General features: G+C 43.2%; 1 protein-coding gene and 1 long non-coding RNA gene across 3 annotated transcripts in view; one reads left to right on the plus strand and one right to left on the minus strand.

The window, feature by feature from the left end:
- Positions 1-16,625, plus strand: part of MCPH1 (microcephalin 1) — a 345,817-nt gene that overhangs the window by 326,970 nt on the left and 2,222 nt on the right. The gene's annotated exons all lie outside the window — the stretch shown is intronic.
- The window catches only part of LOC309619777, a 160,461-nt gene that overhangs the window by 141,582 nt on the left and 2,254 nt on the right, over positions 1-16,625 (minus strand). The gene's annotated exons all lie outside the window — the stretch shown is intronic.

The raw sequence follows: 16,625 nt of genomic DNA on the forward strand, positions 1-16,625 counted from the left end.
ATAATACAAGGGTCAATCCAACAAGAGGATATAACTGTAAATACTTAGGCACCCAGCAGAGGAGCATCTAAATATATAAAGCAAATATTAACAGACCAGAAGGGAGAAACAGACAGCAACACAATAATAGTAGGTGAGTTTAATGCCCCACTTTCATCAGTGGATAGATTATTCACACAGAATAAGGAAACATTAGCCTTAAATGACACAGTAGACTAGACTTAACAGATAGATACAGAACAGTCCATCCAAAAGCAGCATACACATTCTTCTCAAGTGTACACAGAACATTCTCCAGGATAGATCATATGTTTGGAGACAAGCCAGTCTTAATACATTTAAGAAGACATATCATATCAAGCATCTTGTCTAACTACAATGGTATAAAACTAGAAATCAATTACAGAAAGAAACAGGAAAATTCACAATATGTGATTATACAACAAGCTCCTGAAAAATCAATGGGTCTAAGAAGAAATCAAAAGAATAAAAAAAATACCTTGGGACAAATGAAATTAGAAATACAGCATTTCAAAACTTTTGTGATGCAACAAAACAAGTTCTAAGATGGAAGTTCATAGCAAAAATACCTACGTCAAGAAACAATTTGAAATTAACTTTATACCTCAGGAACAAGGCAAAAAGAAGATTAAACAAAGCCCAAAGTTATTAGGAAGGAAATAACAAAGATCAGAGAGGAAATAATTAAAGCAGTGTTTTAAAAGACAATAGAAAAGATCAATGAAACTGAGAACTGGTTCCTTGAAAAGATAAAATTGACAAATGAGTAGCTGGACTCATCAAGAAAAATAGAGAGGACTTAAATGAAAAACATGGACCTGAGAGAGGAGATGTTACTGTTGATAACATAAAAATGCGAAAGATTAAGAGACTACTATAAAAAGCATTATACGCCAACAAATGTGATATTTAGAAGAAATGGGAAAATTCCTAGAAACATATGACTTACCAAGACTGAATTAGAAAGAAATATAAAATATGAACAGGAAGATTACTGGTAAGGAGATTGAATCAGTAACAAAACCTCCAAACAAAGTTCAGCCTTTACTGGTGAATTCTACCAAACATTAAAAGGAGGATTAATACCAATCAATCCTCTAAAACTCATCCAAAAAATGGAAGAGGAGGGAACACTTCTAAACTCATCTTCAAGGCCAGCATCACCCTGATATCAAAACCAGACAAGGATGACACTAGCAAATTACAGGCCAGTATCCCTGATAAACATCGTTGGTAAAATCCTCAACAAAATATTACCAAACTCAACAATACATTAAAAGGATCATACACCATGGTCAGTGTAATTTACTCAAGGAATACAATGATGGTTCAATATCTGTGAAATCAAGGTGATATACAACTTCATTAAAAAAATGAAGGATAAAAATTATACGATCAATATGATTTACAAAATTAATGTAAAATTGGTGCAGTCACTATGGAAAACAGTAGGGAGGCTCCTTAAAAAATTAAAAATAGAACTACCATATGATCCAGCAATTCCACTCCTGGGTATTTTTCTGAAAAAAATCACAAACACTAATTTGAAAAGGTACATGCACCGTTAGGCTCATTGCAGCATTATTTACGATAGCCAAGATATGGAAACCATCTGAAGTGTCCATCAGCAGATGAATGGATAAAGAAGATGTGATATATATATTTATGTATATACAATGGGATATTACTCAGCCATAAAAAGCCATTTGCAACAACATGGCTGGATCTCGATGGTATTATGTTAAGTGAAATAAGTCAGAGAAAGACAAATACTGTATGATTTCACTTACAAGTGGAATCTAGAAAAACAAGTAAACAAACATAACAAAACAGAAACAGACTCATAGATATATAGACCAAATAGGCGGCTGCCAGAGGGGAGATGAATGAAATAAGTGAGGGAGATTAGAGATACAAAATAAACGAGTCGTGGGGGTGTAATAGGATACAGTCAATGATAATGTAATATGTCTGTGTGGTGACAGATGGTAACTAGATTTATTGTGGTGATCATTTTGTAATGTACAGAGATACCAAATCACTGTTGTGCACCAGAAAAAAAATCATACAATCATTTTAATAGATGCAGAAAATCATTTGACAAAATTCAACATACGTTTATAATAACACAAGTCTCAACAAGTGGGTATTGAGGGAATGAACCTCGACATAATAAAACCATACATGACAACCCATAGCTAACACCATACTCAATGGAAAGCTGAAAGCTTTTCCCCTAAGATCAGGAACACAGCAATTATGCTCACCCCTAGCACTCCTGTTCATCATGGTACCGAAAGTCCTACCCAGAGTAATGAGGTAAAAAATAAAGAATAATGAAAGGCATAAGAATTGGAAAGAAATAATTTAAGTTTTCTGTATTTGATAAAATAATTTTATATACATATGCATATATATATTCATATTCCTAAAGTCTCCAAATCAAAACCAGAATGAGACATCACCTGCGACCTGCTGAATGACTATATTTTTTGTTTTCATTTTTGGCTTCACCACACGGCGTGCAGGATCTCAGTTTCCCAACCAGGAATCCAACCTGCGCCCCCTCAGTGGAAGCGCAGAGTCCTAACCACTGGACCGCCAGGGAACTTCCATGAGTGACTATCTTTAAAAAGGTAAAACATAACAAAACGCTAGTAAGGATGTGGAGAAAAGGGAACCCTCGTGCACTGTTTTGGGGGATGTAAATTGGTACAGCCACTAGGGAAGACAATATGGAGTTTCCTTGAAAAATTAAACATAGGTGGATTCTGGTTCAAGATGGTCACATAGGAGACTCCTGAACTCACTTCCTACAGATGAAAAGAATTTCCTCTGAAAGAAGTCCAGAAATCCCCTGGCACAGTGACATATATTCGGGAGGAACTCACAACTCCCAGCTCCTCTCTGAAGAGTGAAGGGCTCTGAGAGGGACGGAGTAAAGGGACAAAGTAGGTGATTAAATACTTAATCCCATGAGGGGATCATAAGTAGAGAGGGAACTCTGGGAGACCCCTGTAAGTTAATGATCACTCAAGAAAGCAGGCCTGCTTAACAACAAAACTAACAACAAAACTGTAAATCACGGCAATGACACCTGCCCCCTGCTGGTTGAGGTCACTCTATGCACACTAAAAATAAAAATAGAGGGGAAAGGTGACATTATACTGAGACCTGAGATGATGTACCATATTTTAGTATATGTTACCACCTTTTTGCTTATTTCCATAGCACCATGACAGTCCCGGTTGGGCCATATAGGGTCAAAAACTCCCCCACCCAACGTGTAGGAAGAGTTAATGATGGAAGACTCAAAGAACAAGGAAGAAGGTGGTCTCTTTCCCCTCCCCACTTTTCCTTTGATTATAAAACTGTAGCCCACTAAGTTCTCAGGATGGTAGGTTCCAGTGCCCGCTTGTATCTCTCACAAGCATCCTATACTAATAAATCACTTCTTTTGCCTGTCAATTGGCCTCTCGGTGAATTCTTTCTGCACTGAGACAGAAGAACCTGGGCTTCATTAAGTCCTGAGTTGAGTTCTGCGGTTTCAGACCAGGTGAGTGGTTTTAATTAAAAGACAGTGGTTTTGAGTCCCCTCCTAAGTCAGGGATGGTGGGTTCAAGACCCAATCCGAGGTGCGGCTGGGTTCAAGTCCCATCCAAGGAGGAGTGTGGGTTCAGTCTGAACTCAAAATTTAGCACCCCAGCTTTTAAATTTCCACCCAAGGGACAAGTCCCCAAATACCTAGCTCTGAAGGCCAACGGGGCTTGCATCCACGAGACCCACAATGTATAGGAAACCAATGGGCTCGCAGGACTCAGTGGTGATCCTCCCAAATCTCAGCACAGAGGCCGCAGACTGGCACGTCCATCTCACGGTCTTTCCATGATCTAGGCCTATTTATGTATCTTAAAAGCCGCAGTCTGATGGTCCAGCTTCTATTTAACACACATGTAGGGGCTGACTGGGACCTTCTCTGCAGACCAGCAAGGCTGACGGCACCACCTTGCCACTCTCCTTCTCCTGAATCCAGGTCACCAGTGTCTCCCTGAAAGGAGCTTTTGCACATGTCTGATGCCCTGGCTTTTGCAGCTGCCACCCTGTGGTCACGCCCCCTGGCTGTCGTGGCCAAGAGAGTTTACATTCCCACAGTCCCACAGGACTGTAACAAATGACAAAGCAGTTCTTAACTGGGTATTCCCCAGGGCTCAGTCCAAAGGGAGGAGACGGAAAGGCCCACTTCCCGGTCTTTCCCTTAAAGAGGTCTATCTGCATTCTTTAAAAGCTGCTGCTTGAGGGTCTGGCTTCTCCTTTGGGACGCTTACTGTTCTTCGAAAACCCTCAACTACTGGGAGCCAGAAACAAGAAACAAACAACCCCCTCTCCCCTCGTGCCCCCAAACACAAAGAAGAAAGCTTGGTCACTCACACAGGTATGAAGGAATCAAGAGGTAGGGTTGGGAGGAAGGATAAGTTTCATTTCTTACACAAGACCACTCCCTCAAGACTGAGACAGGTGGCTGTTTATCTAACGCACAGAAACTAAAACAGATGGTCGAGAAGGATGAAGAAGCAGGGGACTATGTTCCAAACAAAAAGATAAAACTCCAGCACAGACCTTAGTGAAACAGATAAGTCATTTACCTGGTAAGCAGTTCAAAATTATTGTCCTCACCGAGGTCAGGAGGGAAAAAAATGCATGAACAAAGTGAGAATTTCAACAAAGAGATAGAAAATACAAGTACCAAACAGAAATCACAGAATTGAAGCATTCAATAACTGAACTGAAAAATTCCACAGAGGGGTTTAATAGCAGAATAGATGAAGCAAAGGAAGGATCAGCAAACTCCAAGAGAGGGCAGTAGAATTTGTCCAAAGAGCAAAAACAAAAAAAAAAGAAAAACAATGAAGACAGCTTAGTCTTACAGGACTTCAGCAAGGGCACCCACATTTGCATTGCAGAGATACCAGAAGAGAAGAGAGAAAGGGATAGAAAGATTATTCTGAGAAATAATGGCTGAAAACTTCTCTAAACTGGGAAAAGAAACAGACATCTACATCCAGGAATTCTAGAGTTCCAAAGAAGATGAATCCAAAGAGACTCATACTGAGACACATTATAATTAAAATGTCAAAAGTTAAAGACAAGGAGAAAAATCTTAAAAGCAGGAAAACTTGTTACATATAAGGGGACCTCCATAAGACCATCAGCAGATTTTTCAGGAGAAATTTTGCAGGCCAGAAGTGAGTTGGGCTTCCCTGGTGGTGCAGTGGTTGAGAATCTGCCTGCTAATGCAGAGAACACGGGTTCGAGCCCTGGTCTGGGAAGATCCCACATGCCGCGGAGCAACTAGGCCCGTGAGCCACAACTACTGAGCCTGCGCGTCTGGAGCCTGTGCTCCGCAACAAGAGAGGCCATGACAGTGAGAGGCCCGCGCACCGCGATGAAGAGTGGCCCCCGCTTGCTGCAACTAGAGGAAGCCCTCACACAGAAACAAAGACCCAACACAGCCAAAATAAAATAAAATAAATAATAAGGTGCTAATAATTAAAAAAAAATCTAAAAAAAAAAGAAGTGAGTAGCATGATGTATTTAAAGTGCTGAAAGAAAAATATTGCCAATCAAGAATACTCCACCTGGCAAAACTGTCCTTCAGAAATGGAGAGATAAAGTGTTTTCCAGAACAGCAAAAGCTGAAGGAATTCATTACCATTAGACCTGCCTTACAAGAAATGTTAAATGGATTTCTTCAAGCTGCAATTAAAGGTGCCAATTACTATGAACGTATAAATCTCACAGGTAAAGGTAAATGTATAGTTAAATTCAGAATACTCTAATGTTTTAATGGTAGTGGGTAAATTACTCAAAGTGAGAATAAAAGTTAAAAGACAAAAATGTCTTAAAAATAACTATAAACAACTTGTTAAGGGATACACAATATAATAAGATGTAAATTGTGATATCAAAAAGAAAATGGATTAGAGTAAAAATGTAGAGCTTTTGTATGCATTCAAACTTAGGTTGTTAGCTGAAAATATACTATCATAGATATACGATATTTTATATAAGCCTCATGGTAACCACAAAACAAAAATCCGTAATAGATACACAAAAGCTGAACAGAAAGGAATCTAAGCATACCACTACAGAAAATCATCAAATCACAAAGAGAGCAAGAGAAGAAAGGAACAAAGGAATTATAGAACAGCCAGAAAACAATGAACAAAATGGTATTGTATATGTCCACCAGAGGGCAAGTATAAGACTGTTCAACTGTATTCATGACAGTTCAAATCTGGACTCAATACAAATGCCCATCCACACAATAGGTAAATAAATTGCAGTCTATGCATATAATAAATTACTACACCACAATTAAAAAGAAAGAACTACTGATCCGTAGAATAAGAATGTCCCCAGCAGGAGAGCAATAACATCTGTGTGAAGGGTACTCGCTCTGGCCTCTCTCCATCTAATAGTTCTGAGGATGCAGAGAACGGTTCTCCCCTAGATGTGTGACACCAGCTCTCAGGAACCAAAAGACCTCTGATTTAGCCCAAACTTTTATAAAGTCTCTCACTAAAAAGGTTCTTCTAGTTTCTGAGAGAATTCTAACTTTGAGGACTCAACCTCCTCCAAGGTGCCAGGTGGGAAACAGATGTCAAATCATCCCCCTCCATTGACCTTTATCTTTCACAGTCACCCACTGGGGGCCATGGACTCCAGCTTCCAAACAACATCCTCTTTCTCTCAGTTAGGATTAGCTTTAGCTATAATTCTCATACACACTCACACTCAGCAATGGCCCTAGAAGCTCCAAGATCCCAGCTCTTTCCATCTTACTCCTCTGCCACATGGCCCAAAGTAGCTCTTCAAGCTCCAGCCATCACTTTTTCATTCCACCACCCAGAAGAGATAAGTGGGAGAGAAGGGAAACACCCCTTTTTTTCTAAGGCCATTTCCCAGCGGTCTCACAACAACTATGCTTATGTCTCATTGACCAAAATGTAGTCAACGTGGCCACACTTGGCTACAAGTGGAAGTTAGGAAAGGCAGTCATCTAGCTGCATGGCAATCTTCCCAGATTGACTCTGGATTCTTTCTACAAAGAAGAGAACTGATATCAGGGATCTCTGCTACTACCTCTAACCCAAAAATAATGTTTCCAAGCCTATCAGTAGATGCCAGCAATTGTTACTGCAGCTGCTTGTGTGTGTGTGTGTGTGTGTGTGTGTGTGTGTGTGTGTGTGTGTGTTTCCTCTTCTGGGGTGTGGGAGAAGAAAAATGGTTGTCTACCTTATCGATGTGTAAATCACAGTTCAGCTGGCTCAGATGCCTACTTACAGTAACTCCCCTACATACAAACGAGTTCCGTTCTGAGAGGGTGTTCATAAGTCCAATTTGTTTATAAGTCCAACAAAGTTAACCTAGGTACCCAACTAACACAATTGGCTATATAATACGGTACTGTGGTAGGTTTATAATACTTTTCACACAAATAATACATAAAAAACAAACAAAAAATAAAGAAAACACTTTTAATCTAACAGCACAGTACCTTGAAAAGTACAGTAGTACAGTACAACAGCTGATATACAGGGGCTAGCACGCACGTTTGCATCTTTGAAAGTTTGCAGCTTGAAGGTTCCTCTGTAGGGGACTTACTGTATACCTGGATTTGGCAAGACCATTAAAGAACCTTCTACTCAGTCACCATCCTGTGCTGTGCATGGTGACCACAAACTGTGTATGTCAAGGGCAATTGTTGCTGTGTTACTTATTACATATTTATTATTGTCATTCTGTAGTGTTAAATGTAAAGATGACTTGTACTTCTCTGTACTCTTGGCTCCAAAAGCTGAGAGCCTACTTCAGGATAAAGCTGTCGTCTCATCACGAAGAGGTCTGCAGGGCACCAACCTCATCTTGCTATCAGGTACCCACCTCTCCTCAGTGTTCTCATTTTATTACTTGTTCTGTTCTACAGGCATCATTGTAAGTTGCCACAGAGTTTATTTGTAACAGACCAAAATGCACACACAACGAATGAAAACAAGTTATCACCATATGTCAAGTTTAAATATTTCACTAACAGACAAAATTAGAAAAGTCACGACTGCAGCGTCCCGCCAAAAGCATGAGTCATATCTGAAACGGGGTCCAGGAGAAACAGGTGGCCGGACGTTAGTGTCTGCAGAAGGGTTGCTGCTAGCAGGGCAGCTGGAAGGTGGCCGTAAGTCAGGCCAGCGCTTGGGTGTGGAGCCAGCGACTTACATGGTGCTTGGTACAGCTGCAGAGCAAGCGGGGCCAGACTGCGAAAGGCCTAGGAGCCCGTGAAGAGTGTGATTTTCACCTTGGAAAAGAGGAGTCACTGAAGGCTTTCCAGAGGGGAAGAGTGAGATCAGACTGTTTTAGCGAGGTGGCCCTGGCAGCAACGTGGGAAAGATTTGAAGCAGGGCAGCAGCACAGCGGTCCCGACGGGAGGAGGTCAAGGGCTCAGCAAAGTCCCTGCTACCAGAAGACAGGAGAAGTCAAAAGGCATCTCTTAAAAAAGGAACTGGAATAAAGGAAGCCCGCCAGCCAGCTGGATAACATATAGGGTAGGGTGTGCACGGACGAAGCTGAGGGAAGATGGAAGGGTGACGTCAAGTCTTCTAGCAGCAAACTGAGAGGATTCAGGGAAAAGAGTGGGGTGGTGGTGTTGGAGATACTTTCTGCTAAGAACATTTAAAATTCTTGTAGAATTTTTAGGCTCGGATGTCAAGAAAGCAGATTTTTAAAAAAAATTTATTTTTGGTTGCGTTGGGTCTTCGTTGCTGCACGAGGGCTTTCTCTAGTTGCGGCGAGCGGGGGCTTCTCCTCGTTGCGGTGCGCGGCCTTCTCATAGCGGTGGCTTCTCTTGTTGCAGAGCATGGGCTCTAGGCGCGCGGGCTCAGTAGTTGTGGCACAAAGGCTTCAGTAGTTGTGGCTCGCAGGCTCTAGAGCACAGGCTCAGTAGTTGTGGCTCATGGGCTTAGTTGCTCCGCGGCATGTGGGATCTTCCCGGACCAGGGCTCGAACCCGTGTCTCCTGCACTGGCAGGCGGATTCTTAACCACTGGGCTACCAGGGAAGTCCAAGAGAGCAGATTTTTTAAAAAATGTTTGTAGCTCGGGAGAAGTAATCTGTGGATTTGGGGGCCATGAGCAAAGAGTGGATGAGCCAAACCCACAGACGGAAACTCAAGGACGTCTGGGGAACTAGAGCGGTGGAGTGCGGAGAGGCATTTTCAGTAGGCAAAGGCTGATCACAGACAGGCTTAAAACGGTTGAGTGAAGGACTGAGCATCTGACACAGGGACGATGGTCTGGGCGGAGGCCACAAAGAGGAGGAAGAGATGGCTTCAAAAGCACCTCCTCGGGTAAGAGAAGCACCAATGGGTATTTTGGCAAATTGCAATAACTTAGGGTAAGTTCTGTAATAGAGGCACCTTCAAGGGAGTGTTGAAGGTCAAGGGGCGTTTACTACAGTCTGGGGGCTCGTTCAGCAGAAAGAAAACTTGAGCTAGGTCCGGATGGGTAAATTAGAGAGGAAGAACATTCCAGCAGAAACAATGGTGCTTGCAAAAATATTAAGATACCAAACAGCATGGCTGTTTTAAACCATGAAAGGGGTCTGTGGGAATGCAGCTTAATTTAGAAGGCGGCAAGCAATGGTAAACATTGGCAGAAAGGCAGGTGGGGACCAGACTGGAAGAGCTTTACAGGTGTCCTTAAGAGCACGTACCCCAAAGAGATGTAAGAAGTCTTAGCAGGATTGTTCTTAAACAACGAACGCAAACCTACTCAGAGTGGATTAGGTAAAAGTGAATTTATCATGAAGAATCAAGGAAATTGCATGAAGCCAGGTGCTGGAAGTCAGCTGGAAATCACAGGAGAGACAGTGGGCAGCTTGCCTTTCTTCTCTCCCCTTCTTTCAGGGCACATGAGCTGCGTGCAACCTGCACTCATATCTCTGCACGTTCATTTGTTCTTCTCCCAAAGCATCAACATGTGTGTTTGGGGTTTCCATGGCACCAATTATGACGGCAATTCCTCATGACTTCTATGCTCTAGTGTTTAGTCTTGTCTGGCTCATAATCTGTACCTGATGGTCTGTGGCTTCATTACCTAGGATCCAACACTGGAGGCCAGAGAGAGGGCTTCCCTTGTACAAACCTGATTTTATAGATCTGTCTCACTTAGTCGTGCCTCTGGGGAGCACTGCCAAAGGGGGCATGGAGTAGGAAAGCACCCCCCATGTTTCTACATAGCGGCAGTGTGCTGGGGGTATTCAGTAAATCCTAGAGAAAAAACATGGCACATCTTCCGAGAGTGCAGATTTCCTCTTTAATTCATCAACTTTTTATTAATTATTTCTATAGCCTGATCAATGCGTAGCGAATAAAGTAAAAACACAAAGTCCTACCTCTCCAGGAGCCTACCTTATTACAGCAAGGGGGAGACAGATAATGCATACTGTGTCACATAGAAATAAATGCAATATAATATCAAGCGGAGTAAGAAGGATTATATTAGGATCAGATTTGGCTGCAAATAACAAAAACCTAAAACAAGCTTAAACAAGTTAAAAGATTTTTGTTGTTTTGGTTTTTTTGCTTTCAAGAAGTCTGGAGGTAATAAGTCCAATGCTGGTATGATGTTCCATAGTGTCAGGAATTCAAGTTATTTTCATATGATTGTTATGCCACGTGTGCCTGCCAACATGGCTGATGCTCCAGCCATTACATACGATCTTACCCAGTAAGAAAGAAGAGTACACAACGCATCTTATTCCCCACATACGCCACTTCCTTTTACATTTCACTGGCTAGTCAAACCATCTAGGTGGAAGAAAAGCTGGGAAACAGTCTTTATTTTAGGCAGCCATGTACCTAGGTAAAAATTAGGGATCTACTTATTATAAAATGGGAGGTGGATATTGGGGAAAAACTCGCAATGTCTGTTGCAAGGTAAACAAGTAATAACAAAAGGGCACACGTGGTTAAGAGAGAGTTTCTTTGGTGACATTCAACTGAGACTGGCAAAGAGAGGACAAGCATGTCCATATATGGGGAGGAAAATTCCAGGTTCTGGGAAGGCCTGTCCTGCTCAATGCACAGTTAGAACAGCAAGAGGTCAGGATGGCTGACTCTTTAGAATGACCAAAGTAACTCATGGATCGACTGAAACCCATTCCTTACTGCAGTAAAGAATGTCACCCAGATGGGAGAAGAGAGGGCATTTGTGGGTCTGGGGGGTCTGGGTTTGAGGAGGGCTCAGTCCTGACGGCCACTGCACAGCTGAAGCTGGGAGTCCGAGGCACAGCTGTGGTGCACACAGTGGGGAGGGTCTTCCTGGTGAGGCCTGGGGTCGGGGAAGCATCACAGGCAGGACTTAATTTGGATCTGACTCCGAGATGGGAGTGCAGTTGACCCTTGAACAACACAGGTTTGAACTGCAAGGGTCCACTTGTTCTTGGACTTTTTTCAATGGTAAACACTACAGTAGTGGAGGAACCACCTTTACGTTATACTCGGATTTTTGATGGTGTGGAGCCCCAGAGCCCCTAGCCCCAAGTGGTTTAAGGTCAACTACCTCGAGCAGAGAATTAACAGAAAGATGGCCTTGGCTGCTGGTTTTGTTCGCTCAGGTTGCTCTAACAAAGCTCCACAGACCGAGGGCTTGAACAACAGAAACTGTCCCTCAGTTCTGGGGGAGAGAAATCCAAAAGCAAGATGTTGGCAGGGTTGGTTCCCCCCGAGGGCTCTGAGGAAGGATCTGCCCCAGGCCTCTCTCCTTGGCTTGGAGATGGCCGTCTCCTGTGTTCCTTCCCATCATCTTCCCTTTGTGTGTCTGTGTCCCAATTTCCCCTTCTTGCAAGGACGCCAGTCATGCTGGATTAAAGCCCACCCTCAGGACCTCACCTTACCCCAGCCACCACTTTTAAGACCTTATCTCCAAATACAGTCACACCCCGAGGTGGGGGGCGGCTAGGACTTCGCCACATGGATTTTGAAGGGGACAAAGTTCATCCACAACAGCTGCTGTGCAGAAGATACAGTGACTGGGAAGGGGGAGGCGGCTCGAGGGTGGAAATAGGGAGGCTACGACATTCACACAGGTGAGACGTGACAGCACCTGCATGAGGTGGAGAGAGGGGGTGGGTTCTGGGTGACTGTGATGGTCACACTAATAGTTTACTGAGGGATTGGATGCGGGGTGGGGTAGAGCAGAGTCAAGAATGCCTGAGGATTTTAGCCACCAGTAGATTAGAACTGCTGCTTACTGAGCTCCTTCCTTCCTGCCTCAGGACCTTTGCACTTGTTTCCTCAGCCTGAAATGCTCTCATCTTCCTTTTGCTCATCATTCCAGTTTTAACTTAAATGTCCCCTCCGTACAGAGGCATTTCCTGACCTTATGATTTAAAGGAGGTACTTCACAACTCTCTCTCACACCTCCCTATTTTAATTCACTGCTTGCCCTTGTAACTGGATCCATCTCTCACTACTGACATTGAGACAGGGACCTTATCTGCCTATATGACCAGGTCCTAGACCAGGGCCTGGTACATAACAAGCACTCAGTAACTGATTGAATGAGTGAGCAAACGAATGAATGACCCAGTGCCAATGGGTGTAGCTGGTGAGGAGCAGGGAAACAGAATAACCTCTAGGTTTCTAGCCTGGAGGACTGAGTAGATGAGAGATGAAACCCACCTCAACCTGGCTTTAATAGAGGCTTCTTTGTTCGTTAACTAGAAGTCTGAGAGATGGGCTATTCAATCAGATCAGCTGTGAAACACACCCTAAGGATTTCAAAGGCTTCGTGTCCTTTTAGCTCTGCCTTCAGGTTGAAGCCGACTTCCTGGGCTGTAGAGTTCCAAGTTTCACCCCAATATTAATTCATCAGCCCAAAGAGAGGAAGGAACATTTCTGGTAATATCTTCGGCAGAATCAACAAGCTTCATTTCCAGAACCCACAATAACCTCCACTTGAGTCTCAGAAGCGCTGAGGGGGTTAGTTCATCCCTAAACACTTTTTTTGTGGAAACAGAAGTAGGGCTACTTTGATTGTCCTAGAGGAGTGGTTCAGGAACCCGTTACCCGTTTTTTACCTTGTTTTTTTAAACCCAGGTTATACTTACTGCTATTTACTATACTGGAAATTAAAGTGAAAAGTTTAAAATATTTAGTAAGTCCTTTTAGAGAACAGTAAAGTACATTGTATGTTAATATTTATGGAAAAAAATTCAAAACAAAGAATTTAGAAGAGTGGCATTGTTTTACATTTTTTGTTAAATCTCTTTAATGTCTGGCTTAATTGAATACAGCTGGATTCTCTGCATTCAATCTGCTGCCATGATTTTTTGGTTGAGGCATCTGAAGAAAATCCAGCCTCAATCAGATATGTGATTAGAAAAGGCAAAGAGTTTAATAGCCTTCAGACAGTGTGAATATTATTTTGTATTATACTAAAACTCAGGAACTGGTAATTTCTTAAAGGTTGTTAGCAATGTGGAATTTGACATATCAAATTTTTGTACCCTGTTACATTAAAATCCATTGGTCTGTCTTGCACTTTGAAATAACCATTTACCCACACATGATTTTTAGAGTCCAAGCACTGATTTATAAAATATTGGTTCACTGAGTTATGCAGATATTCTAAATGTTGACATACAATACTGAAAGCACAATAATTAATATCACCACAGAACTAAAGAAGTCCAATTACTGAGAACATGTCAAGTTCATGAGAGCAAATCTAGGTTTTCCAAAATTCTAATGTTCATTGAAAAGCTCGAGTTTATTATCAGCAATACTATCAGTTGTTTTTCCTTGAAGTGACAGAGCCGGTTTGTTCATTTTTGATAAAATATCTGCCAGAATAACCATAGCTTATGTTATTCAAGTAAAATTATGGTCTATGAAAAAACTAGCTAGTTGAGCTCACAAGTCAATGTTTTTCCTCTAGAGAACTACTGTACATTAATCAGGGTGCAAACATGCTTCACGCATACTTACCTTTTACTCACACATGTTAAAAGGATGTGTACTCAGGGCTTCCTTGGTGGCGCAGTGGTTGAGAATCTGCCTGCCAATGCAGGGGACACAGGTTCGAGCCCTGGTCCGGGAAGATCCCACATGCCGCGGAGCAACTAGGCCCGTGAGCCACAACTACTGAGCCTGCGCGTCTGGAGCCTGTGCTCCGCAACAAGAGAGGCCGCGACAGTGAGAGGCCCGCGCACCGCGATGAAGAGTGGCCCCCGCTTGCCGCAACTAGAGAAAGCCCTTGCACAGAAACGAAGACCCAACACAGCCAAAAATAAATAAATAAAAAATAAAAATAAAGGAATTCCTTTAAAAAAAAAAAAAAAAAAGGATGTGTACTCAAGGGTCAGTATTTAATACATTTATGTTTATCGCTTTGTCAAGGGTATTCTTAAGTGAAATGAGTGGTTTTTCACCGAGAGCCCATGGCAATGAACGCATGGCCACCTTGCACTTTGGTATCACTGCCTTGATGCCAAGGTGCCAGCAGGTTTACCCACCAACATTACTCCAAATTCAATGCAAATAATGTTTCAGTGTCACTGTGAATATACTTTTGACTTTGGACCACCTGAAAAGGTCTTCAGGAGCTTCAAGGGTTCAATGTCCAGACTTCAAAATGAAAACAAGAAAACCAACAAGAAACCACTGCCTTACATGGATCACGGCCTCTCCTGAGACAGTGGATGGAATCAACTTTCCCCAAAGCACATGAGTTCTGTTGGGGAGCGGTGGGTATCTGATCCACATGGAAATCTTAGGGCTCTCAAGAGGGGAACAGGGCAGGGCATGCACAGACATCCACTGACAGAAGCACGAGAAAATAACTATAAAGTTATGTTTATTACAACCATAGCCTCTAGGTGTTTATTACAACCATAACCTCTAGGTGAGTAAGTCGGATTTGAGACAGCAGTGAGAACTTCGTTTCATTCAATATTCAAAACAGTGTTTAAATCTTTTAGAACAAGAATGCCTTCTCGTTTTAGTTTTACAGATAAAAATAAATGAAAGCTCCAATGGAGGCTGAACAAATAGAGGCAGTACTGGGCTACATTCTAAGTCGTTAGTGAAGAGAAAGTATTCTTGTTCCCGAGTGTTCCATTCGTTCACACCGAGACAAGCTTCCCTTTGCTTCTACGTTCAGATAGCACCCTTCTGTTCCCACTTAACCGTAGTCAGTTTACAGTACAGCTGATCATGTTACAGCTTTCTTTAATTACATTCCACACCTGAGTTCAGGTAGGATCAATTTGGGTGTTCCAAGGCCCTCAGACACGCTAAGACCTCACAGCATTCAGGGTGAACGTTCGTGGTTATTCAGAGAGACACAAGTTTATTCAATTCTGCTGTCAGATTGCTCCGTGGAGACGCCAAGATCACATGAGACTCAATACTTTGTCTTAGTATCATGCCAAGTAAAATCTCCTCCCTCCACGTGAAATTTATAAAACGATTACCCTGCATTTTTTCTAGTATGTTTTTTACTTTTTGAAAAATTTTTTATTTATTTTTGGCTGTGTTGGGCCTTCGTTGCTGCGTGCAGGCTTTCTCTAGTTGCGGCGAGCGGGGGCTACCCTTTGTTGCCGTGCGCGGGCTTCTCATTGCGGTGGCTTCTCTTGTTGCAGAGCACGGGCTCTAGGCGCACGGGCTCAGTAGTTGTGGCTCACAGGCTCTAGAGCACAGGCTCAGTAGTTGTGGCGCACGGGCTTAGTTGCTCCGCGGCATGTGGGAGCTTCCCAGACCAGGGCTCGAACCCGAGTCCCCTGCATTGGCAGGCGGATTCTTAACCACTGCGCCACGGGGGAAGCCTGTTTTTCACTTTTTAGATGAATTTTTATGTTTAAACCCTCCCGTCTGGCCTTTATTTGGGTGTAGGTTGTCGAGTTTGTTTATATAACATTTTCCCCAAATGTACAGAGGTCCTAGCATTTTTTGACTAATTCATTCTTTTCCCTCAGATTTTAAACGCCACTTTCATGAGACAATACAAAACACACAAACACAGCAGCACGTGTGTCTCTAGACTCTTCCTTCTGCCCCGCTGAGCCGTCCGCTTCCTCGCTAGCAAGACACTATTACTGTAGCGTTACACTATGTGGCGGTACCCGCAGGAACAATCCCTCCCTCCGTGCACCCGCTTCCTATCGTTGCTATCAAAAATCACCACCTACTTAGAAACTTAAATAAAACCAACGTGTCTTACGGTTCTGAAGTCAGAAGCTCCAAGCAGGTGTCACTGGAGTCGGCACGGCACCGAGCAGGGCCGTGTCCTCCTGGGGCTCCGGGGACAGCGCGCACCCGCGTCCCTTCCAGGCTCCGGAGCCTGCCTTCCCTGCCCGGCCCCCTTCTCCATCTCGGAAGCCAGCGAGGGCGGGCGAGCCCCGCTCCCAGCGCGCCGCTCTGAGCTCCGTAACTGCCCCGTCCCACTTTTAAGGCCCCTCGTGACTACATTGCGCCCACCTGGATGACCCAGGATTAGCTCCGTAAGGTCATGCGATTGGCAATCCTAAATCCATCCGTGCCCTAAAGTC

The sequence above is a fragment of the Balaenoptera borealis genome (assembly GCF_965194805.1).
Source record: "Balaenoptera borealis genome assembly, chromosome: 21".
NCBI lineage: Eukaryota > Metazoa > Chordata > Mammalia > Artiodactyla > Balaenopteridae > Balaenoptera > Balaenoptera borealis.